At 35.8% G+C, this 24,997-nt stretch overlaps 1 protein-coding gene across 2 annotated transcripts in view; it reads right to left on the reverse strand.

Annotated features, from left to right (window-relative positions):
* Positions 1-23,618, reverse strand: part of PTPN5 (protein tyrosine phosphatase non-receptor type 5) — a 772,658-nt gene extending 749,040 nt beyond the window's left edge. For both annotated transcript variants that reach the window (XM_044082854.1, XM_044082853.1), the window contains exon 1: positions 23,513-23,618. The gene's annotated coding sequence lies outside the window, so the exon portion shown is untranslated. The remainder of the gene's footprint in view (positions 1-23,512) is intronic.
* Positions 23,619-24,997: the final 1,379 nt, after the last annotated feature.

The raw sequence follows: 24,997 nt of genomic DNA on the forward strand, positions 1-24,997 counted from the left end.
ATCTATCGTGCCAGTATGTGGAAGCATTGACAGTCATAGGACAGTCTAGCTAGATAGTGTGTATCAATTTGCTTTCACCCAGTGCCTCTTGTGACTCAAACAGATTTAGTAGGCTTGATCTGACCTTCACAAAATCAGGCTGGTATTTATCAAGGGACTGTGGGAATTCTGCAGTGATATATTCAATTACCTTATAAATGAGGCTGGTACAGCTCCCAGAGTCAGTGAGGACACCCTTGTGAATGGGGATCATAACTATTCTCCAAGCATATCTCTCAACCACTCTTCTTTGGGTGGAACATTCTGATTTCAAGTCTCCAAAAGTGCACCTACTCTGCTGTTCCACATTGATCTAAGAAAGCACCAATTCCTATTCCTTCCTTGGTTAAGTTATTGAAGCAATAGGAACCAAACTTACTAGAGACCTTCACTGTCAAAGACTGAGAGGCATATGGCAGATCCCACAAGAGGAATCTCCACTGCTGTGGGTAGTTTTGAAATGGGATTGATCAGACTGTTTCCCACCATCACTGTGGTGAGTCTTGAAATGATAATGATCAGAATGTTCACCACCACTACCACCACCACAGTGAGTCTTGAAATCAGACTGATCAGGATGTTCACCACCACTGTTATGGTGAGATCTGAAATGAGATTGATCAGGTTGTTCACAACCACCACTGTGGCGAGTGTTGAAATGAGGTCATTTAGGTGGTTACGTATCAGTAAGAAACTAATTTCCCTGAACCCACTGTCTGGGATTGTCAGATGGATAATAACCGGGATTCACCATCTCTGTGATGTGTTTTAAAATAGGATTGATCAGGTTGGTGTTCTGATGTGCTGTAATCTGCAAAGCTGATGGAATCAATATTATTGATACAGGGATTTTTTTTTACAATACTTCTCATTAAGTACCTCTAAAAACATTCATTAATTTAGGATCATGCACACCAACTTATTTACTTACAGTTCTTAGAAACAGCTTTCACTCAAGCTGCATAATTTTAAGATGTGGGATATTCAAACAAAAAACAATACCTTGTATATTGCATGGGGTTTCAGCGGTCTTTCAGACAAAAAAAAACTGTTTTTCTCATACTCTGCTGAGATGGAATGTATTAAAGAAGCCATCTTCTGTTGAACATTACCATTACTATTTGCTGTCTGCAGAGTGTCTTATTTCTACTGAGCATTTTTTTTACCTATTGAAAGTGCCACAAACAATATTTTGGAAAAGTGAACATCTGTACAAAAATTATGATGACAAGTATGGCACTACTGTTCCAAATGATGTGGAATCATGATAATTTGAATTTAACTATTCATTCTGTTTCAGGTGAGGTTATAAATCTATTGCAAAACCTCATCTCCATTCTCGCCCGGGCACAAGTGCTACTAGATAACTTAAACAAGGTGGGCGATTTACCATCAGATACAGGCAACGGCAGGATATAAGTAGTGGAGAGGTCATTGTGGTTCCAGACATATTACTGACCACTATTTAAAAACAAACACTAACCCCTAATTATGAACACCGTAAGGCCTGACTGTGTTTGCCAAGAAGAGAACAATGAAGTGCAGAGTACACACAAACATTTGTGAGACGGAGAAAAAAATGTTGATGCTTAAGTTGTTACAATATGATAACCTGTACTTATAACAATGGAGTGATTTAATACAAGTCCCTGTGTGGCTACATGTTTTCATATTTCCATTTGGCATTACGGTTGATGGTAAAATAATGGCAGCATGGTCAAGTTATGCAACAATACATGTTTGGCTTCTCTTAAAATGTTTATTTCACATAATAAATAAGAACTGGTAATTTAATTAATTAAATTAAGCAACTGGATAACTGTCTTAGATCAAATTGTATGTTTTTTTAGAAGTTGATTCATGACAGTACTTCAGCCAAACTTAATTGATTTCTTGCCACTACTGTAAGTAAGAAACAGAAGAAGATAAACAGAGCCGCTGAGGCATACCAAACTAAGCATGCATATCGATTATTGATTTAACAATTTAGTAAAAATGGTGGCAGATTTGTCAAAGAAGTGGATAAAAAAACTTTGAATTTTGTTGATGACTGTGTTATCTGCAAATGATTTTTTCTTATTTACCGTGTCAAATCACTGTAATGTGTTTAACTTCCAAGTCCATTGAATCTGCAATATTAAATGCAGTTGAGACAATAGTTGACAATAATGCGCTGGCTGGAAAAATTATCTGCCAGATCCTTTGCCTGAGCCTCTTCCCTCAAAAAAAAAAAAAAAAAAAACTTGAGAACCAACTCCTGCTGATTTGGGAGAGGCAGATAAAGGGTAAAGGGTTGGGGCAGACATTAGGTAGGTCTAAATGCACCTGTCCAATATTTTTTTAACATATATTTGTTTTGTCAGAAGCATATATTAGAGTACTAAACAAAGGATTCTCTTGTATTCCATCTGCATATGCTAATATAGTTCAGTTGATTATGGACCTAAAGATGTTTACTAGAAAATTAAATTTTTCATGTTTGTTTAATGATTTTTAAGGATAGGTATAATGTGAATTATGGCATGAGCCAAAAAAGAAGTTGTGTGAAACCTAGTTTAAACTCCACGCTTAATGTTTTTTCCCAGTTATGTGAAAGTGATTTTAGATGTAAGCTATCCATCAAACTGTGCAAACCTTATTTTAATTTATCTAAAAGTGATAGAGATGTGTTGCATGAAAGAGTGATGAAAGCTAATAAGGGCAATGATACTGTTGTCATGGATACAGTTAAATATAATGAGGTGAATTAACTCTTATAGAACTGTCACCATGTTTTCTGTTTCACAAAAATTTAAACGTTATAGATGCCTATCTTCCTGATTTGTTAAATCAAAGTTAAATTGATTTGTCATTATATAACTTCCTGTTGAATGATAGACCATATTTGGGCAAACTATTTGGGATACTCAAGATCCATAAGGATGTGAACAATCCTCCTTTCAGACCGATGGTGTCAGCTAACTTCAGTAAAACTGAAACAATAAGTCATATACTTGGACCATACACTGAATCCTATTGTTAGGGATTCAGAGATTTGTCTTGTCTTACTAAAGACATTTTGTTCCATAAATGTAATTTCTTTGCATACATCTATAGAACAAGATACAGGAACATAATTTGTTAGGAATCACTGCTGTGTGTTTACTGATTTTGATAACATAATTTTTATGTACTTATTTTTATGTTTGGAAATTGTATTTATCAACAAGTGAAAGGTGTAGCAATGGATGCAAGAAAGAAGCTCACATTTGCTAACCTGGTTATGATTGGTGGGAAGAGCAATATATGATACAACATAAATATCTAAGGCATGTTACATTTTTACAAAAGATATACAGATAATGTGTTATTTTTTATGGGAACAGCACCAAAGAACTGTTTTATGATTTTGTTGATGGTTTGAATAGTATCATTAGTTTTTGAAATTTATAAAAAGGGAGTATTGGTCCAAATGTCAGTTTGTTTAGATATTAACTTAATAGTAATGTTTACTGTTATAAACAATTATCTGCACTACAGTAGAGTGCATCTGCATCATATTAAATGGAACATTCAACAATTCGGGTTAAGTAGAGCAATTAGTGATAAGATTTTTGAAAAACGTATTGTTCGTGAAACCTTGAGTTTTGGATAAAGATTATTTTAGTCACAGCTTAGACAGTATTGTTGATGAAAGAGAGAGACAGGTTTGTTAAATTTTTAACCTAGCATTATTATTATTGTTGTTATTGATATGAAACAACAATAATAGAAAATATGATTTTGGCAAACCAGATACCTTTCTTCAAGCGTTTCCATTGCCTATTAGTGTTGATATAGAAGATATTACAAGGATAGTACTGGATAATTGGAAAATCATAAAAGGTAATGAATATTTGGCTAAAGTTGTTGGTTCAAAACCTAAATTTACCTATAAGAAAGAGAACAATATGAAAACACTTATGAAGAGAAATTTCACTTTGAGTATGATAAATTACAGCGGTCTGTTTAGTACATACCCTTATAGTTTATGTATACATCAATGCATTTTCCTCTGTGAGTTATAACATAGTGGGAGAGAATTAAGTGTATCAAGGACATTTAATTACAAATTCCGTGGAGTAGTATATGTGGTTAAGGGCTGTTCCTGTGAGATCTTCTATGTGGGTAAAACCACTAGAATGCTCTTGCAGCAAGTTTACTTGAGAAGGGAACTCACCCTCATTAATATGAGATTGTAAAGCTGCCCCACTGAGTTTGAGCTAAATGGACATCTACAATTCTCAGCCATTAAGTATATATCCTACAGGACAGAAGTTACAAACAGCAGCAGGGGAAGTTATGCTCCCCTAGTAGTAAATGGCTGATGCCTTGGTCTTTGCTGGGTATATTCAGACTTTTGTCATTAAAGGATAATTGTCTTAAGTGAAATCGGTAGAGAATATTGGGCTGCTGAAAAATTGATGGAAGATTTCAGGATACCAAGGCTGCTGAAAGTTTATCATTCTACTAACAAAAACTGTCAAATTGCTTTGGTATTGTAAAAGCATGTGAGAAAGCAATATACTGACAGAACTGACTGATCAAAGAATGAGATAGAAGGTAAAATGCTCAAAAATGTACAGAATTATGAAGTTATTGATATTGCACACATGATAAATACTTTTCCATCTGAGAAAGTATGATGAAAATACATCAGGCAAGGTTGTGTTTTTCTTGGGAGGTGAGCTCAGGAGAACAAGAGGCAGCCTCTGGAAAGTATTTTAAAATAGGCTTACTTCATAGTTCAAAATTAATCTTTGAGTGAAAAAAGGTTGATTAAAATGTACATTCTGCAGTTATTGAGTAGACTAAATGGAGTCTATGGTACAATGTTGAACTAAAATTTGAACGTTGTAATATCGAACCCTAAAGTCCGAAAGTGGAAAATAGCGAAGTTACGGCACATCGACTTTTTTCCAAGGGAAAAAAAAATTGGTGGGCTATTTTCGGGGCTTTGCTATTTCCCCAATGTGGTGCGATCTCGAGTTAGTATATTTAAGTAGGGGGTATGGGGGCAAAGCCCCCCCCCCACACATTGAGGGGGTGAAGCCCCCCACTGTAGTTTAAGTTTTTTTTTTTTTTGGTCACAGAACAGCGATTTTTTTTCCCCGAGAAAAAAATCACTGTTCTGTGCTTTTGGTTTTGTTGGGTTTTGGACTTTAGGGTTTGATATTACAACGATTAAACTTTTGTAAGTTTGACGTTGTGATATAGACCCGACTAAATGCCCCATCCAATTATCAAACGTCTTTTTTAAAAATATTTATACACCCACTTTTAAGTGTAAAGCCAGCCTGTTCCATAAACTAACCACTGACTGGGAAACATACCCCACCCTTGTGGCACATTTAGACTCTTAACAATTTAATGCCCATAAGTAGACAGGATTCTTCATCATGGCAAGCCCTATAACCCAAACATAGTTTACCACATGGCTGGATGTAAAGAACTGAATATAAACCCATATGCTCCAACCTTACAGTGTGTGGAAGATGACTAACATTCAAAATTCTCCTTGTAAACTTTTGTTGGATAACTCCTAGGGTTAACATGTCATACTTACCAAAAGTGTAGAAAAGTGAATTATATTCGCAAGACTGTGCATACATACGAGACACGCAATGGAACTAAAATGAGGAGGCTTGTGAACAGAAGGTCTTAAGAATTAACTATACAATCCTTTACTTTAACTTTTAATTTTAAGCTACAAGTTACTACACACTACAATTCCTAAATCTTTATCGCAGTCCAGTCCACAGTTTCTTAAGTAGATTTTCCATACTTCTAACAGTTCACAAAGATGGTTCACCAAAAAGTAAGACACATTTATCTCTATTAATATATAACCCATGATCTTTTAACCAAATAACTTTTCCATGATAAATTTTAAAGTTATCTGTATCATTAAGCCAAATTATAAGGGCTCCAATTTTGATATCAGCAACATATTTTGCCCAACAATAGGACTGTGACATTGTGAAGCCTGATAAAATTATTTTAAAAAAAAGTGAACCCAATTCAGATCCTTTTAGATATACTGTGAGGAAAAGGTATAAAATGATGCCACCAAAGCAATACATCTTTACCAAAGTAAATTTGCAGGAAAAAAACACTATGTTTTACAATAGAAGATAGTAAGACGGCATTTAGGAAGTACTTAGTAATATACTCGCAGGGCTGCACAGAAAAAAAAGCACTGCAAGCTGCAAGGAATCATGGAAGGTAAATAGGATAGCATAGGCCAACAGTACAAAAAACATTATAAACTTAAGATGCAAGACATCTTCTAAACAAGTTTTAGGAAGAAAGTATTATGCATGAAAGGTGTAAAAGAGTAGCATTTGTTTTGAGAAGACATTTTCTGTGCATAGATGGGTATGTGAGTGTGAGAATGCACTCAGTTTGACATAAAACTCATTTTCTAGAGGTGCAGTGACCTCAGAGCTAATTATATTAGTAAAAAGCTGTAGAGATGGCAAAGTAAAAAGTCAGACATTGTGGGCCCATCTCCAAGAAGAATTCAAAAACAGTGTTGCTCAACTGTACCAGAAATTATGTCATTACATTTAATGACCAGGAGACAATGTGTGCTCACTTGACAGTAAGAAGTCCAAGGTAATGAAGACCTGCTTCTGTTCAGTGTTCACAAAGAAAGAGAGCGAGGTCTCTATGCAAACAAGAGGAATACTAGCAACTCTGTCAGTTGCCAAAGTATGGAGTATGAAATGTCTCAGGGAATCTCCTCATTGACAGTGTGTACTGAACCTGTACAGCCTTCCATGGACTAACCATGACTCATGTTAAAGGCCAGTGAGATGAGCAAGGCATTCTGACAGTGGCACACTGCTTCTATTAAGTATGTTTGCTTTTACGATCACCCCATGCACACTCATCCTGTCCCAGGTAAGGATATGCAATAGGCTTGTTTAGCATTATTCCACCTCCTCAGTGGCACAGACACAACTTTGCTTCATCAAAGAAAATGTCTGCAAATGTCCCCTGCCTCTGTTGGGGATGAATCATGAGAGATCGTCAAAAAGTGCACACCCACCTCCCAGGATAGACACAGCCATCCTCCCTGATACACCATTAAGACTCCAACCCTTTATTCTAACATAGGGTATCTGGGCTTTCTCCTTCAATACCACTCTTGCAAGCGCAAGTGTTAACACTTAAGCATGAGAAACAATTACATCGTGGTGGGATGGAATGAAGTCTCTGAATGAGAATTTATAAAATCTCTATGAATTCTTTTTAACTCACTCATGGCCATTATTTAATGCGCTGACTGCTAAGTAAAAACAGAACAGGATTTACAGGGCATCACTTCTGTAACACTCCCCAGTACTTACAGGGGTTACTGGAATGAGTCAAAACACTTAAACAAGATAAATCCTAATCCTGGAGTTAGAATATATAGTTGGGGGGACAGCCCCCCACACTGGGGGGTGTGTAGGGCAAAGCCCCCCATCTAATTTCATTTTAGTGAGCAATAAAACACGAAAATGGACAATATAAAACCAAATTAGGTGGGGGGGTTTGCCTCCCACACCACCCAGTTACCCCACCAACTATATATTCTAACTCCAGGATTGCACTACTGTGGGGAAAAGGATATATACCTTTTATTTACCTTTTTCTAATTGTCAGGCAAAAAAACTGTCAGGCAATTGGGCTGCCTGAAATTTCAATCGGGCAAATGAACTTTAGGTCAAATGAAGGTGATATATATATATATATATATATATATATATATATATATATATATATATATATATATACACACACACACACACACACACACACACACACACACACACACACACACACACACACACGCACACACACACACCGATATACAAGTTTAGAGAAACCCATGAAACTTCACTTTCTTTGAAGTCTGTAATATCAAATACAAACTCAAAACAGACTTATCAAAGAAAGTGAAAAAAAAACAGAAAAACAAATGTGGCCAATAGGATCCTCAGAGATGATGTATGTCTTGCTTTCCAAGAAATCAGGAACCAAACAGTCTAGACTCGGATCTCTTGCACCTTCACAGATCAAACAGACCTACAAGTACCAGAACTAGGGATCTAAAACTGCTTCAGCAGATCAATAACACAAAGTAGAGAGAGACAGACCATTACTCAGCATCTCTCACCTCTGGAATAGAATCCCCCTACAGATAAAGCAGTGTGACACACTACCTTACAGTACATGGGCAACTGGATGAATGTTCATAAATCCACCTTGGGCTTCAGTGGTCCAGTCCTGCACGAGAGGGGAGGTACAGTGTAGAGTGGGTACTGGCAAGGTGCAATGGTCACAAGACTCAGTGTAACAGTGCCATGAATGTCCACACTGAGTTGTGCAGGAGGGTTTCCTCCTATGAAAAAAGAGATATATTCATGTTGTGTGATCTTAGGAGTGCTGCTCTTTTAAATAGCATTTTCTCAAAGTTTTATATGTACTTGGTTTGATTAACCACTTGTCACTTGAATGAGATGTAATTATTATACTAAACCTGGTTTTATATAATAATGATAGCTTCATTTAAAAGCTGTTATGTTTTGTACTATGCTACACAGTCTATTAACATTTTACTACATACTTGAAAATCCATCGTATTAAAGATAAATGGCTAACCATTTGAAATGTTGGGACAAGCTAGACCAAGTCCAGAAACATGGAGACTGAATGGCTGAAAGATCAGACTTGTATATACCTTTTTCAGAGGTACAGTGATCTTGGTATTGGTATATACAAGTTTGGCAGTACGAGAGGCTTGTCCCTCCATATGTTGGGGTGTGTGGGCGGGGTCTTCCTGCCTGCAAAAAGAAGTTTTAAGGGGAAGAGTGATTTTTGAGATTCACTTTCTCTTGTGTTCTTGGTCTTGTTTTTTTCTGCATTTGGTATTTTGATTGCTGACATTTCAAAAAGGAGACAATAAATGGGCATGCTAGTTAACTTTAGAATGAATGGACAAGATGACAGAAGATAACAGCAAGAATCCACAGTAAAAAAGTATGCTCTTAGAACTGTTTATTGCTATAACCACTTGTAACAATTTTCTCCAATACCGTTATACCTGGTACTAAGGATGGACTGGATGAAAGAGTGAACCATTTTGCAGACAATATAAGCATCTGCAACATGTCAAAACACAAGGTCAGAAATATATAATGAAAACAGACTTTTCAAAGCTATACTTGTGGCAGCATGAAGAGACAGATTTGTGGCAGTAAGGTCACTGCAATGGTAGCACAATGACAAGAATGGTCAGCTTCACAGACATGGCAGTTAACTTTCATGGCTGCTAATACCTGTGAGGAGAAACTGACTTATTTGTGACATTATATCTTGTACAAGACAGATTCCATAGAAAACAAAACCAAGTGGTAAATTCAATGACATGAAGTGAAATAATGGCAACCACAACAATGGAGAAGGACCCCTAATAATCTTACACTATATAATGTAATATGTTCAACAAGACAAGTCAATAAAGATGTAGGGGGTTCTGGGATGCACACAGTTCAGCATCACTAACAGAAAGATGAAGGATATAATTTCTCTTCACAGATGCTAGAGAGGCCACAAATGGAGTTCTGTGAAAATGACTTCAAGCTATACAGCTACAACGTTGTGAGGATGGAACAAGTTCTAGTCCAGCATGCGAAGCACAAGACACCAACATAACTTTATACCCTTGAAAGAAGGGAGAAAAAGAAGGAAGAGAACATTAATTAAGCCCTAATGGGGATATCTTTTGCAAGAAACAATGGAAGGGTGTGATAGTATGATTTTTTTCTACACTTAGGGTCAGATTTGGTTGACAAGTTGGAACATTAATTGCATCACTGGTGTGGCCTTTTGACTGGTTTGCCAACGTCATGTATGGATAAATGCAGAAAGTAGTTTCTAGGAGTAATCCCTCATCTGGTTACTCCCCTTGTGATGGTCATGCTCAGCAGGGCTTCATTTGTGGCCCTCTGCATTTCACCGTACACATCACCTTTGTAAGAAACATTTTGATTAATGAGATTGCAATATCTCTGCTATACTGATGACATGTAGATGTACCTCTGATTCCCTCAGGCTTTTATTCCACATTTTTAATGACCAGGAATGCCTCCATACTTGCATAGTGTCTAACTGGATTAAACATAAAGTCTTCAAGTAAATGGCTCAAGTCGTTATGTTAATCTTGGAGATTCTTCAGCTCTTTTTTTCATGTCTTATCATCTATAATGGAGACAAGCTACAATTTATGTTAATAGTGCATGATTTTGGTGTGATTGCTTCTAATGAATATAAATGCAAAATGATTTTTAAATTAATAAAATAATTTTTGACAAAAAAAGCAGGGAAAATGAAGGCTTTCAAAGAATGCTGAAATGGGAAAGCTGGCAGTGGTGGAAATGGAACACACATTCTGTCAAAAACAAATATCTATTATTTTTAGTTTAATAAAGGCACCTTTCCATTTCTAGGATTCCAACAGTCCAGCAAGAAACAAACTTTAGAAAACGAAAAAAGAGTGTTGAATAGTCAAAAACGTCCAAGTGCCTTAACGCAATTTTATTGAAATCCAAAACAAATAGCGTTTTCGCTACTACATGCAAGTAGCTTCCTCAGAGGCTAAAACACAGAAAAGGCGCCAAACAGTTTAAATACTGTAAGGAGCCTAATTAAAATCAGCTGACATAATTAAAACATCACTTCCTTAAAAAACACAAGCAATTTGTCTTTAAGTAATTTTCAGATAGATCCTAATGATCGATCCTATAAAGTTTTTTAATCAATTGGCAACAGAAATGTATCATATCTGTATATTAATAAGAAAATTTTTATATAAAAAATACATGTCTATTGTTACAAATAAACCATATTTTAATATAAAATAAAAAAACTAAAATTGAAGTATAACTGAGTGTATATAAACAAATGTACACTAGTTAAATATACTAGCCAAGACCTGTCATGATTAGTTTCTTAGTATGAGGCAAGTTCATCAACGTAAATAAGCCTTATGTTTTAGCACAGGGGCTATATTACAACTTTCGTTTAGGCCTGGCATATTAAAGGCATCCAATTTAAGTTGCCAATACAATTCTAAAATTTCTAACAACAAGGAGGTAGGTCCTCCCCTAATAGATTTTTGTTTGCAGTCAATGCCCATAAAAACAAAACTATGTCCCTGATTAATTTCAACATGTTTGGCTAGAGCATTTTCGGTTTTGTTGTTTCTGATGGCATATATGTGTTGATATATGCGCTCTCTGAATTTTCTGTCAGTCTTTCCGACATAAAATGCCGGACAGCAAACACAGAGAGCCACATATACAACTGATTTTGTGTCACAATTTATTTTGTGGTTGATCCAAAATCTTTGTTGTCCTATACTAAAAGAACTACCGGATTTCACAACATGGCACCAGTTACAGGACCCACAGGTGAAACACCCTTTGGTTTTATGAAGGCTGTAATTTGGTGCATTGGTTTGTAACAGCTCTTTAATGTTGCTGCCTCTCCTGAATGTGACTTTAGGTGTATTACCCAGTTTCTCCACGAGAAAAGAATTATTAGTAATAAAATACCAATTCTTCACAATGATATCTGATAATTCTTTAGAATTCAAATTGTAAGTAGTGGAGAAAGACAAGGAAAAGTCACACCTAGGTTCCTCTGTGGCAGTGTCTGGGCTAAAACCTGTTTCTATCAGACTAGTTGTAGCCCCTTCCTCGATAGGAATCTTATTATGGTCACTAGATATTAAAGGGCAAATTATTCCATTGACTCTCTTGTTAGAAACTTCCAGTATCACCTCCTCAATTAAAGAGGTAGGATAACCTCTATCCAGAAAGAAACTATTCAACAAGATACATTCTTCCTCAAAATCTTTTAGTTCACTCCACATCCTGACCGCCCTCACAAGTTGGCCTTTAACAATTCCTTTCTTTAACTTATATGGGTGGGCACTTGTGTAGTGTAGGAATGAATTAATGTATGTGTCCTTTCGAAAGATGGACGAGGTGAATCTGTGGTTCACAAGATCTTTCCTCAGTTTCACGTCCAAGTAGTCCATTTCACTGGTGTCAAACTTAGACGTGAACCTGAGGAAATCTGTTGTACCATTGAAATAATCTACCAAGTGACATGCCTCATCCTCATTGCCCTTGAACAAAATGAAAATGTCGTCAAGGTATCTAGTGTAGTGGCGTATTCTATCCTTCCATAATGGGTGATTCAAAACAAATTTCCTCTCCCAATACGCCATAAACAGGTTCGCCACTATGGCACCACATGGGGAACCCATAGCGACTCCTTGTTTCTGAATGAAAAATTCTCTTCCAAAAACAAAGAAATTAGAGGATAAAACTATGTCTAAGAGTTCAGTTATATTATTGGTCTCCTCTTTTGGTGCATTTAGTTCGATTAGTAACAATTCCAACCATTCTGTAGCTTCCAAGTGTGGTATTGAAGTATATAAGTCGACAACGTCGACTGTTAAAAAGTTGTACCCACTGTCAAAGGGAATATTATTAATACTTCCTAAAAAGCTCCATGAGTCCTTACATATGCTTGGAATGTATTGCAAGTATTTGTTTAACAAAAAATCAATGTACTTAGCTGTTGGATATGAGATAGAGGACCTTCCATCAACAAGAGCCCTCATAGGTGGGTCACCAAGATTCTTATGAATCTTGGGTATACCAAACATGACGGGCGTCCTTGGTTGTGTGATGTTAATATAATCATAAGTGTCATGGTCTATCCTTCCTTGAATGAACAAGTCCCTAAAATAGCCCTTTGTTCTTTGCACACAAATGTTCATCTCATTAAGAGAGGAAGGGTTGTATGCAGGTGTATCCAGAATTGTTAACATTTTTTCATTATACAATTCATATTCAAAAACAACAAGCCCTCCTCCTTTGTCTGGTTTCATAACTCTGACGCAGGAATCTTTAAATTGATTAAGGGCCTGCAACTGATCTTTTGTTATGTTAAAAGTACTTTTCGTAGCCCCCTTCCTTTTATCCAAATGCCTGATATCTAACTCACATGCATTTTCAAAAATGCGTAGTCCTACATGTAAAGGGGGATTGAAAATGCTCGGGAGTTTCAAGCCATTACTCTCTTCTCCAGTAGTGTTATTAAATAGAAGCTTTAAATTAAGCTTCCTAACATAGCATTTAAGGTCGATAAGTACTTTAACTAAGTCAAAATATTTAGATGGAACAAAATTATACCCTAAGGAAAGTAGCTCAACCAATTCTGTCTCAAGGACAAGCGAAGAAAAGTTATATATAGTAAAGTCCCCTTTTCTATTCTTAACAATTTTAGGGTAATTAGAAGTATCTAAGGTGAGTGTTTGGGGATTCAATTCTTCCACTTCTTGTTCTTTTTCTTCCCCTGCTCTTGATTCGGGGCTTTCCCTAAAAAATGCTGGTGATCATTATTCAAATGGGCAGCATTTGAAGATTGAGCCTCCGTCCCCCCTGTTTTGTTCTTGTTCCTATTACTTCTTCTGACTACATTCCAATTGTTAGTGGGGTTTGTGGATTCACACTGTTCAAGAACTTCAGTACCCTCTTCCTCATTCCTCTCGTGACCAGACCCCTGGGTGACTTCATAAGTGACAGAATTGACTAGTTTGGGATAGGCTGTATTAGAAGAATAAACATGTCTATCCCTAAACAGTTTTCTAGACTTCTGGTTTTTCAGTTTACTCATGTAAGCGTCTATACTTGCAAAAATACGCTCATAGTCAAATTTAAATCTTTCAAAATGAACATACATTCTAATTTTCTCATCAATGTGACCAATTTCTGCACTCAAAATGTCTATTTGTGTTGAGTAGTGTTTCACAATCAACTCTAAAAGGTCTATACCTTGCTTCTGAAACAGACCCTTCAAATCAATAAGAAAAGCATTGTCCGTAATAAGGCCTGAGGGTGTAAAATTATTCCTCAAACCCTTAGGGACCAGATTCTCAGTAATACACTGTTTGAAATAGGCTACCTCCAATTGTAGCTTACGAATCTTTAAAGTTTTATTGTCAAGAGATTTTAACATGCCAGACATATCAAAATTGTCCTCTTTAGAGCGCACAGAGTCCTGCACCGGCGGTCCATCATGAACAGGTTGTAAAAAAGAAAAAAAGTCACCTGTGTTGTTTATCCATTCAGCGGCTGATGTAACGCCAATAAGTGCCTTCTCTTGTGTTGGTCGGTTAGAAGAACTCGGACCCGCTCCTGAAATCCCTTTAGGGACGTCCGTTGGAAACTGTTGTGTCCTCTGCTGCTGCCCTGGCGGTATACTGTTCCCTCCAGACCCGTTGATACTGCTATTCAGCGCTGGTGACAAAAAGCCGTCCGTGGCAGGCAACAGATGCCCTTGGTGTGCAGCTGTAGCAGGAACTACATGGACCCCAAAGGACCCCTCATCGGCTGCAGGTGCAACAAGACCGTTAGTTTGTGTAGAGTGGATTATTCCACGGACATCCGGAAGTGCAAGGTTAGCCGAACAACTCCCCCTTTCGATGATGTCAAGCCTGGAATTAAACACATCCAGCCTTTGCGAAAGGCCGACTAGTAAAGAAGCAATGTCTGTGTTAACGGGAGTATTAGTCCCGAACAAGTTTGGACTGGGTGGACTAGACAAACACTCAGAAGCCATAAGAAACCAACAGTCCAGCAATTTCTAGGATTCGGAACACAGGACAAGTGATAATATTCACATGTGGAGTTTTAAGGAGTATGAAATTAAGAAAAAAAAATATCTTACTCCACTTGGGCTATTTTTAAAATGGCCTATCATTAGACCTTTTATAAACAGAGAATAAGGTGATTATGTCTTATTTCAGCTCTTCTTTCCAGTCTGGTATGGCCAGAAATATCAACCACTGCCACACAATGTCCTGTAAATGGTGTGTGTGTATGTGTGTGTGTGTGTGTGTGTGTGTGTGTGTGTGTGTGTGTGTGTGTGTGTGTGTGTGTGTGTGTGTGTGTGTGTGTGCGGAGGTGGTGAGTAGGTGTGGGGGCTGAAGAATATTTATTTTACTGTAATCTGATATCTGAGGTGCACACACACAACAAATTTGGTTTTACTTGTTGGGGATGTGGCCTGCCTGTGGATGAAGTGATATTTATCTTGAGCGTATGGCAGCAGGGTCTATTATTTTAATGCTGTAGATCTAATATGGATATTGTTTGTTTGAAACAAAGCTGCAAATACATTATTATGGCCATGATTTTTTTAATCAAAGCCAAGCATCTGAGGTGCATGTCATCAATAAAGTGGCTTTAACTGCTGTTTACAGGAAGAATCTCTGTTGAAAGTGACAACACTGTTGTTATCTGCTCAGGTTAGTCAGTCATTCTGGCTTGCAAGACTAATGTTTAATTGTGTGATGGCTACTGTTTTTATGAAACAAAGTCAGAAAATATTACTGCGGCTAATATATTTACCACAGTCAAGACATCTGATATTAGTTGCAGTGTACAAGGGCTTCTGATGAATGTAATTGACCAACCCTGATGTAATTCATTACAGATAAGCAGTCATTATGTTGGCTTTGCCATACTGTTGTGCATTTGTGCGAAGCCACCTGGAAAAACTTTATTATAGCCATTATTAACATTAGATATTGGAGGTACATACCATCAAATAAAGTGGCAGTAATTACTAAATATGAGGGTGGTCTGTGGATATAAGGATTACTGTGTGTGGGGGCTAGCCAAAATTTCTTACACTTTCCATCACAATTAAGCATCAGCATTATACACAACAAGTGACCATCTGTTGCAGTCTGGGAAGAACGTGCAGGATAACTTACCACTAACAGTGACTCAGCAGATATCATTGCCATCTTACAGTGCTTAATTCTATGACTGAATTTTTGATGCAATTTCTTCCATGTGGAGTCTGCATGAGTGGGTTTTATCCAAGTGCTTTGGCTTCTTTCCCAAACCCTTGGCTGTACAGTGTATGCCAGTGATCATTTGTGCATTTACTTTCATCTCAATTTAATTGCAAAGAAAAAAAAATAATTTAAATTTAAAATTTTAAAAATTTAAAATTGCAATTTAAAGGCAACTACCTTTTTGAGGGTAGTGAAGCAGACACTTTTCCCACATAGGATTTATGTATCCTTGCAAACATTGCCATCTCAATTTATTGGGAACTACTACTTTGTCAGCTTTAGATATTAAGATCTGAGCACAATTTATTTTTTCCTTGAAAGAAAAATAATAATAAAAAAAAGATAATTCCTTTCGCTTCTCATGATTTTTGTTCAGGCCATCACTGGATCAAAAGGTTGAAAAAAGCACAAAGATGCACCTTAGAGGATCTAAAACTGTATGATTTGTGTAAGCCTACTGGCCATCAGATCAGTGTGGTTACTGCTTTCACACGTATCACAGTGCAGTCTTGGCCAATTAAGGTGCATTAAAAGGATGGTTGAAAAAGCTAAAAAAGTAAGATACGGTATAAAAAAGCCAGAAAGAAGTAATCTGCCTGCATGGTGTAGGGCCAAGATAGTGAAATAACAGAAGGTCACTGAGGGTACAGGGAGGCTCATGCAGTCCTTCATGTAGGACTTCATTTCTCTTAAGGTTGTCCCCATTGATCGCAGTCAAACATCTGAGGTGTAAATAGTCAAAGTGTGGAATGATGAGGTACTGAGACAGTATGTGGATGAAGGTGACAGACCCCCCCCCTACAGTCTGATGGCAAGTAAATGGTCACTGACCTGCTGTAACATAGCTCCAATGCTTTCCAACTAGTCCCATCCATTCAGTTGCTTCAAGCAACCACCCTTTACCTGTCACCTTTCTCAATTTGGTTTGTAGTTTTGCTCTATCCCTCAAACTGTTTTTAGTATAAAATTCATCATAAATTATCTCTGTGTATAAGAGTAAAATGAATATATATATATATATATATATATATATATATATATATATATATATATATATATATATATATATAATGTGGATAAACTTCAATATGTTCACTGCCAAATCAAGTTTTAAATGGGTTTTTAATGTGTTTTGTGATGTATTTTAAACAAGGCATTTGTCTGTATGATGTAAACCAGACACTAATATAAGTTACACAATTATCATGCTAAATCATATGTAATATAGTGACATCCATCTCGTGTCAGTTATTAGAGGATGAACACAATCATATTGACAAACATACCTGCACAGAATTAATGTTATGATGAGTTTCATCCTGATACAGGTGTAGACAAATCAGACCATCATATACCTTTGATAAGTTGTCCGAACATACATGATTAACTTGTTTTTTCCTGGAGTAAAAACTGTTATAGATCACAAATACTCTAAATTTATCAAAAACTCTTTGCCAGTGAAGTATCTTTCATAGGTTGTTAGACCATATATAACAAACCTCGTTTTTTCTTTAAGTGAAAACTGTTACAGGATTGTAAATACTTTAAATTTGTTAAAAACCTTATATCTGTAGCTGCTAAGAAAATTCTGATGATCTGTCTTCAGAAAAAAAAAACGTCTGGAGTTACTAACCCCTCCCAAATGTGTTATAAAGTGGGCAGTTGTTGGATTCTGAGATTAGAACTGAACACCTTGTTGGCTTGTTCTAGCATTCATAGGGCACACCCCTTTACACAGTTGTTAAAATGTGCTGTTATTAGAATACAGTGTTACATGTTCCATTATCTTGTAAATGTCAGGCTGTAACAGTTCAGCAAGCACTTCAGGTGGTTACAAACATTTCTTCTTTTGCAGAATGAAAAAAAGTATGAAAGGTGATAAAGAAAAGCGAGTTACAATGAACACTTCAAAACATTCTCATAAGAGACTGTTACCAACATCAGGTAAAAAAAAAAGAAATATTTAAATTGGTCAAGAAAAGAAAAATATTAATTATATAAACTAACTATTAATTATAATCATATGATTAATGAGAGAAACATATACAGAGATTCTAGACTGCCAACATTTGATACAGACTATATTACAAATAATTTACCTCTGGGAGAAGTGGTTAACCAGATTTCAAACTAATTAAGAGATAACAGGTTTTAATTATACATGGTGGGGAGAGCAAATGGATGATTCAAAGATGTCTTAAATAATTCAGACAGCAAATAAGACCCCCCACCCAAAAAAAAAAGACACTATGAAGTAAACAAATTTAGGCATATCTCAACAATAAGAGCATGTGTCCACATAGATGTACTACACCAGAGTGAGTCCAGCATAAATTGTGATTATACTGAGAGTGCAGTCTTGCATGAGTTTAAGGTTAATCAGGAAATTAATGCAAAAGCCAGGAATCACTTTGGGCAGTTTATCAAACTCATATAGTAAAGAAGAAAGATGGATGGAAAACTAAAACATGTTGATAAATTAAAAACCAAGAAAAAAAAATCCCATGGTATTAGGATTGTGTTTGTTTTATTTTAGTGCAAACTCTATGCCTGGTGTGCTGCTTTATTAAAGATAAGCCTAATTTTTTTTTGGATTAATGTGGGTTGAAGATTTATTTTCTAGGTCTGTATTTTTGTGCATTTATATTATGAACTATCAGTGTTTTGGTGCCTTTATTATGAGTGCCTGCAATATGATGGAGCTTCATTAAGTATTATATAGATCTATATGGATCTGATTCATTTGAACAAAATTGGTGAAACAATAATCACTGTTGAAAGATCTCAGTGTACCGCATAACATGTTTTTACTATATCCATACTACAGAGTCTACCACTATTCAGATAAATGGAAATATATACAGCTTGAAGTAGACCACTTGCATTTATAACACCTTGCTATGTAGGTACACCACTAGGATAAACAAACACATAATGGGTATTCTACAAGTGCTTTCAATCCCAAGTACTTGAAACCCACTACCTTGAAGCCAGAGACTGAGTGTCTTTTAGCTCATCTAGGCTGCCACAAGCTCAAATTGAATACAAGTTCAGGAAACACTTTCAACAGCTAACCCAAACACGTTGTTTGAGTTGGGGTGAGGTAAGAACAGCCACCATATTGAGGAAGGGAAAAAGCTGTGAGCAATGATCAGGGCATTGGTTGGGAAGGGAATTTTAGGTCTAGATACACTGAAGGAAGTTTTAGGGTTAGGGAATGGGAAGAGGATCTTACGGTTATGGATGAGATTCAGTGTTAGGGAGCAAGAAGAGACTTTAAGATTTAGAGTTAGAGATCTGGAGGCTATGGGAACTAAGTAATTACTGGAAATTGAATTACTGGGCGTTTGTGCACTTGCCTATTTGAGTAAGTAGTAATGAGCATGCACCCTGTAAAATATAGAAAGCCAGGATTTGTAGTAGAACCCAAATAAATAAATTTTATTTAAAAGTATGTGCACACATGCATAATAATTTACACTATTTTATGTAACATCTTGTAGCTGCTCTAACGATGCCGCCCATTTTCAGATTAGTTTTATTAACACACAGCAGTGTGTGCCATGGGTATAAAACAAACCAATATGCTCCGACATTATATGCTTGTAATATAATTCCAGTTACACAATAAGTCTGTGATAGAAAGTGATGCTGTGTTTCCCATAAAAAAAGAATACTTTAGTGTTACAAAATATTGTTCAGAGTCCCATAGCTGGCCTATACTTCCCTGAGAAATGCGTCACCATTTAAAAATGATCTGTTAAAGAAATGCAGTAGAAAATCATTCATTAACCTTAACTTAACAATTGGTACATTCCTGGATGGAGATCTGTTGACCAAGCAGAAATCTGCATTTGCATTCTGTGAGGCACTTGTAATAAATGAATGATCATGGTTATTTATTTTGTCTTTCTAATGTTCAGACATTTCATCCCACAGCAGTTCAAGCTTAACTGATGTTTCAATACGAAAAAGCATAACTTGAAAAAGAACAAAAATGGGAAAAACTCATTTTTCAGGGGCCAAGCCCCTCATGCACCCACATTTAGAAGGTTTTTACGATCCCCTAAGTCACATATGTAAATTCTATGGTCATACCATGGAGGTGAAAAGTGTAAATATTCTCTGCAGTACAACACCTCCTCCATCTGTACAAGTCAGTAATATGTTAAGAACAAAAAAAAGCCACTCAGGAAAGAATTCCCCATTTAAACATAGGTCTTCAGTAAGGGACAAACTAAACTGATTCTTAACCAGAAACTCCATATCTATAATATAGATTAAGATTTTGGTCTCTATAATGAGTATAACATCTCCACATAGGTCAGTTTGAAAGTCCAAATCTCTGCTTGCTTAAGTTTCCTTTTTATTATATTCCCATAACTAACCAAGCCAATGGGTATGCTACCTCCAATGCATGTATCAATTCACTCTTATAATAAGTGTTGCTGGTGTGTGGAAGGATTTGTAAGCCTTCAAGGACATGGTGAAATGCAGTCTTTTATCTTAATCTGATTCCCTATACATAGCAAGATACACATTTAATCTGCTGAGTAAATTGCTTAAACTAACTCTGTTCAAGATAATAGTTATTTCAAGTTGATTAATGGAAGAATAGTGTTGTTAAAAACATGCAAGCTTATTACTGAATTTCCAATCATAACAAAGTTGTTATATGTTCAAGAAATGGATGTCAAGAAACTCACCTTAAGACTGGAACAAAGCAAAGTTCAAATCAATTTCAACAACTTATAACTACCAAAGATATCTGATCTTAATTTTTTTTGCAGTTTGTGTAGTTTTAGCTGCTCTGATGTATTATAAAATAAAGAAAAAACAAATTAAAATGCTAATAATGAAAATGTAACAAAATTAAATGCTTTACAGCTTTTAAAGTGGCAGCATATTTAATTCTGGTACATGGATAGTTGCTGGAGGCAAAAAGATCTCCCTTTTTGCAACAGCTTTAAAAGCTGTGATATATATACCTCTTCCTGTCACACAGACAAATGTAGTGGAGTGAAGTATATAGCAGCTTTTAAAGCTGCTTTAACTTCCTGCTTCTTTTTATCTTGGCTGCATTTTTCTGAGACTAGAATTTAACAGCAGTGAAAGTAGCTAACAAAATCTTAAGAAATTTGTATTTTTCTTTTTCCAGTTCTACAGCATAATTGTGGCAACACTACTATATTTTTCAGAAATCTCTCTACTTTTCCCCCAGTAGGACATACCTCCCATACATAGATACATAATGTAATCAATTCCCTTTGTGTATCACCTTAGAGAAGTGAATGTTGTCTTTGTCTAGCAGTCTTGAATGCAAGGTGAAGTATCAGGAAAATGCTTCCTGATAATCCCTTTTTGAACAATTACAGCGTAATTGTAGGAATTAACTCTATCTTGTTTTTTTTTTTTTTCATTCATCTGGATTCTGTGTAGAAGTGTACTTATTCATTGGTTGGTACTAGGCTATCGGCTCTAGGGCCTATACAAGCCTAGCCATAACAATTCCCTGGGCAATTTCTTCCAGCAATATTTACTTTTTTTTCAGACAACTGCACAACAGCCATGCAACCACAGTATTCCCTCTCTTAACATTCATCTTTCAAAATGCATTTGTTACTTCTTATATTGCCTATATCTCTCAACCTCTTACCGTAAGAATCAGGAAAATCCCTAAATAAATCAGTGAAGCATACCTCTCAAGCAAACCTCATACAAGGGGCGTTCATAACTGAGTTTTAAAAAGTCCATATTCCCCATTGTTCCCTATAACTTGAATGGGAGACAGACCCTTTCAAATGACTTTTAATTAATAGCCATGGCAAACATTACTTTATACTTACAAAAAAGTTATTTTGATGAATTAGTATTACTGAGTAACACATTTTATCCAAACTGTGAGCTTCCTTGTTGAAGTTGTTAGTAAGCTGGTGTACTACATTTTCCCACTATTTCCACATTCTAAGAGGCAGTGTTCCACATTCTGCTGATGCAAGGTTCAGAGCTATGCAGGGGTAATCAGGGTCACTTTTTAAATATATTGCTAGTATTAACTTGAGAAGCTGACACAATAACAGACGACAAATTAACTTGCATTTTCTAAAGAAAAAGAAGTGAAATTGTCATTATTTAGTAAGTGCAATCCACCACCTGTTCTCCATATATCACCAGTTTTAGAAGTGATTAAGATGGACAGAGCAAAATACTGAACCAAAAATCAGGGACAATTGACATATGTAAAGTTACCAGTTCTTAAAGTATAACAACTTGCAGCAAAATACAGACTGGGTTGACAAACCAGGAACCCTGAAGTCAAAATTTACTGTCTCAGTGTTATAAAGAGTTTAGAATAGAACTTAAATGTTATAACAACAGGCTTCTTAATGAATTGAATAGTCAATGTATCATAAAGAACTGTGTCTTACAAAATATTTCAAAAGCCTGGGAAGAGGAAATTCATTTTACCACAGTTTATTTTCGGAAAGTAGCAGTGACTGCAAACAGATGATGGTGAATCCCTTTTTTTAGTTTAAATTCTGAGTTCTTCAATGGGACTTGTGTATTAAAGCAACCAGGACTGCATTCTTTCACCTTTACACCAAAACAACTGTTTTAATTCAAAAACATTTTCCGTTATTACTGCAGCTGTCATTTTAATCCCAAAGAACTGCCTTTCCTGACATTTAGAAAATATTATACACAAGACTTCACTCTCAGTGCCTGTATCATACTCAGGGATAAACTGGGGAACAATTCTTATTATGTGCTTACATCATACAGTCGGGAACAACTGTACTCATTATGATAGACAATTTTAATATTACAGTTTTATTAATATCCAGCATACAAATTTTAAAAGTAAAGCACTGACTGCAAAAGTGGCACGCATCGACCAGAAACAGAGACCACTATCCACAGTTGAATTGCAATATGAAATACTTAAGAGAAAAAATACTGACCTTATTATTGTCATGAATTAACTCCTCATGAGGTCCTGAGGGACTAAATATTTTGTTTTATCCAAAATGGGTAAACAGTTTTCAGTGGGGTACCACTCCACAATTACTGAAATGATTGTTTTAATGTCAGGGAAGGCAGTTCTTTTGGATTAAAATGACAGCTGCGTAATAATGGCAAAGGTTTTCAAGTTAAAACAGTCATTTCAGTGTAAAGGTGAAATAATTCAGTCCTGGTTACTTTAATAATAAGTACACATTTAGGAAACTATAATTTCATGTATGGGTTGTAATTTTTCAAACAGAAATTAATACTTTGGCCTCCTGGTTGCATTAATACACAATTTCCCTTCAGTGCTAGGTGCATACAATAAATAGAATAGGACCTTCCCCCAAATTTCATGCCAAACTTATCTAAAATATATTTTTGAAAAACATATATGTAATAATCTCAGATTTCAAATACTGGCTCACTCAATATCTAAATATTCCATAGTTGTTATGGGTTTGTAATAATATGAAAACTAAAAGTTTTTTTCTTTGGTATGGAAAGTGCACTTACCATTTAGAAAAGGTTGACAATCATTTCGTAATACTGTGCATTTCTGATAATTTGAGATTACAGCAGTGTGAAGAGCTTTCTAGATTCACCTTCAGTAAGTAGTTGTCAGTTCTATAAAACATGCAAAAAACTAAAATGTCATACAAGAAACTAAGATCTACATTATAAATAAAGAATGTTATAAGCAAGACTTTTGATATAGTTATGCCCTCCCATCTTTCTGGACAACATGGAAAGCAATTTTAAATCCATATAATGACATTTTATACTATGAAAAAGATTTGTGTCTGTGTGTTATTCCAAAAGATTACTAATATGTTCTAACTTCATATACAGCTGTTCCCACAGTATAATGAATGAACTGGTGTTTCAGAAGTAGCCTAGGGATTCCAAGTAGTACATGACAATTATTACTTGTGTGATTTGCCATGGCATGTTCCTGTAAATCAAACATTGACAAATTCATTACATCAAATGCCAATCTGGCTTTAGAGAGTCTACTTTTTGCACTGAGATATTTGTCATTTACACCACAATAAATTATGAACCTTGAAACAAACTATGAACCAAAAAAACACCAAAGCTCTTGAAAGCTCGGATACTCCAATACAAACTTTAACAGATTAAGCACTTTTGTCCAGCTAATTCACAGCTTTCTTCAGAATCGATTTCATAATAAAACTATCCCTTTTAAATTTTCCTCCTTAAAATCACTTGACTTTCTTAACCAATAAGGGCTGAACAATTAAATAACATACCATAAATAAAAAAAAATGCTATACTAAAAAATGCATTTGGAAAATTAAATATATCCTAAAAAACTTCGAAAACTATAAACTAATGAAAACATTTTACTTCATATGAATAAAGTCTTAAGAAACAAGCTACTGAAATCTGTTCATTGAGACTTGGTGGCACACATGCATTTAATCTCAGCTGCCCCAAGGTCTGTTTACGTTCTACCCAGTCCGCCTATGGACCTCTTTCCAAACATATATTTCATCCTTTTGTTGGTTTAGAAATTCATGTGATTTTTTAGGAGGGAGATTTAAAAAGGGGTAGTTTTGTTATGTAATTGATTCTAAAGTAGTCTGTGAATTAGCTGGACGAAAGTGCATAATCTGTTAAATAAAGTTTGTACTGGAATGTCTGCGCTTTCAAGAGCTTTGTTGTTTTTTTGGTTCACTATTTGTCATTTACTCATTTGGACTGGTGTCCTAACTGTTCTTATATAAAAGTAGAGGTGTAGATATGTCTAATTTATAAAAATGTGCATATTTTTTCAGCTGAGCACTTGGTACAATTTTTGCTTGATACGTTCACTTAAAATCCATTTTTAACATTTAAGTTACTTAACTGCTGCACTGAATGTTATGAAGGTGGTCCTATAATCATGTTACATTGCAACAAAAGCACTGTGTATGGTCTGTCTTTCAAGCAATGTAGGCTAGAGTGTCACAAAAGAGCCCACACATCTAATGCTGA

Source organism: Protopterus annectens, chromosome 9.part0, assembly GCF_019279795.1.
Source record: "Protopterus annectens isolate FY-2018-M chromosome 9.part0, PAN1.0, whole genome shotgun sequence".
NCBI classification, from domain to species: Eukaryota; Metazoa; Chordata; order Ceratodontiformes; family Protopteridae; genus Protopterus; species Protopterus annectens.